Source organism: Triticum aestivum, chromosome 7A (assembly GCF_018294505.1).
Source record: "Triticum aestivum cultivar Chinese Spring chromosome 7A, IWGSC CS RefSeq v2.1, whole genome shotgun sequence".
NCBI lineage: Eukaryota > Viridiplantae > Streptophyta > Magnoliopsida > Poales > Poaceae > Triticum > Triticum aestivum.
Genome location: NC_057812.1, coordinates 542,128,006 through 542,130,669, shown reverse-complemented (window position 1 = coordinate 542,130,669; position 2,664 = coordinate 542,128,006).

The following is a 2,664-nucleotide window of genomic DNA, read 5'->3' as shown; positions in this document are numbered from 1 at the left end:
GATTCGGACAAACTTAAGCATCGCTACGGGTGAGAAGGTCTCATCGTAGTCAATCCCTTGAACTTGTCGAAAACCTTTTACAACAAGTCGACCTTTATAGACATTAACATTACTGTCAGCGTCAGTATTCTTCTTGAAGATCCATTTATTCTCAATTGCTTGCCGATCATCGGGAAAGTCAACCAAAGTCCACACTTTGTTCTCATACATGGATCCCATCTCAGATTTCATGGCCTCAGGCCATTTTGCGGAATCTGGGCTCATCATCGCTTCTTCATAGTTCGTAGGTTCATCATGGTCTAGTAACATGACTTACAGAACAGGATTATCGTACCACTCTGGCACGGATCTTACTCTGGTTGATCTATGAGGTTCAGTAATAACTTGATCTAAAGTTTCATGATCATCATCATTAATTTCCTCACTAATTGGTATAGTTGTCACAGGAACTAGTTTCTGTGATGGGCTACTTTCCAATAAGGGAGCAGGTACAGTTACTTCGTCAAGTTCTACTTTTCTCCCACTCACTTCTTTCGAGAGAAACTCCTTCTCTAGAAAGGATCCATTCTTAGAAACAAATGTCTTGCCTTCGGATCTGTGATAGAAGGTGTACCCAACAGTCTCCTTTGGGCATCCTATGATGACACATTTCTCCGATTTGGGTTCGAGCTTATCAGGTTGAAGTTTTTTCACATAAGCATCGCAGCCCCAAACTTTAAGAAACTACAACTTTGGTTTCTTGCCAAACCACAGTTCATAAGGCGTCGTCTCAACGGATTTCGATGGTGCCCTATTTAACGTGAATGCGGTCGTCTCTAAAGCATAACCCCAAAAGGATAGCGGTAAATTAGTAAGAGACATCATAGATCGCACCATATCTAGTAAAGTACGATTACGACGTTCGGACACACCATTACGCTGTGGTGTTCCGGGTGGCGTGAGTTGCGAAACTATTCCGCATTGTTTCAAATGTAGACCAAACTCGTAACTCAAATATTCTCCTCCACGATCAAATCGTAGAAATTTTACTTTCTTGTTATGATGATTTTCAACTTCACTATGAAATTCTTTCAACTTTTGAAATGTTTTAGACTTATGTTTCATCAAGTAGATATACCCATATCTGCTTAAATCATCTGTGAAGGTGAGAAAATAACGATATCCGCCACGAGCCTCGACATTCATCGGACCACATACATCTGTATGTATGATTTCCGACAAATCTGTTGCGCTCTCGATAGTACCGGAGAACGACGTTTTAGTCATCTTGCCCATGAGGCACGGTTCGCAAGTACCAAGTGATTCATAATCAAGTGGTTCCAAGAGTCCATTAGTATGGAGTTTCTTCATGCGCTTTACACCGATATGACCTAAATGGCAGTGCCACAAATAAGTTGCACTATCATTATCAACTCTGCATCTTTTGGCTTCAACATTATGAATATGTGTATCACTACTATCGAGATTCATCAAAAATAGACCACTCTTCAAGGGTGCATGACCATAAAAGATATTACTCATATAAATAGAACAACCATTATTCTCCGATTTAAATGAATAACCGTCTCGCATCAAACAAGATCCAGATATAATGTTCATTCTCAACGCTGGCACCAAATAACAATTATTTAGGTCTAATACTAATCCCGAAGGTAGATGTAGAGGTAGCGTGCCGACTGCGATCACATCGACTTTGGAACCATTTCCCACGCGCATCGTCACCTCGTCCTTTGCCAGTGTTCTCTTAATCCGTAGTCCCTGTTTTGAGTTGCAAATAATAGCAACAGAACCAGTATCAAATACCCAAGTGCTATTGCGAGCTATAGTAAGGTACACATCAATAACATGTATATCACATATACCTTTGTTCACCTTGCCATCCTTCTTATCCGCCAAATACTTGGGACAATTTCGCTTCCAGTGACCAGTCTGTTTGCAGTAGAAGCACTCAGTTTCAGGCTTAGGTCCAGACTTGGATTTCTTCTCCTGAGCAGCAACTTGCTTGCTGTTCTTCTTGAAGTTCCCCTTCTTCTTCCCTTTGCCCTTTTTCTTGAAACTAGTGGTCTTATTGACCATCAACACTTGATGCTCCTTCTTGATTTCTACCTCCGCAGCCTTTAGCATCGCGAAGAGCTCGGGAATAGTCGTATTCATCCCTTGCATATTATAGTTCATCACAAAGCTTTTGTAGCTTGGCGGCAGTGATTGAAGAACTCTGTCAATGACACTATCAACAGGAAGATTAACTCCCAGTTGAGTTAAGTGATTATGATACCCAGACATTTGGAGTATATGCTCACTGACAGAACTATTCTCCTCCATTTTGCAGCTGTAGAACTTATTAGAGACTTCATATCTCTCAATCCGGGCATTTGCTTGAAATATTAGCTTCAACTCCTGGAACATCTCATATGCTCCATGACATTCAAAACGTCGTTGAAGACCCGGTTCTAAGCCGTAAAGCATGGCACACTGAACTATCGAGTAGTCATCAGCTTTGCTTTGCTAGACGTTCATAACATCTGGTGTCGCTCCTGCAGTAGGCCTGGCACCTAGCGGTGCTTCGAGGACGTAATTCTTCTGTGCAGCAATGAGGATAATCCTCAAGTTACGGACCCAGTCCATGTAATTGCTACCATCATCTTTCAACTTTGCTTTCTCAAG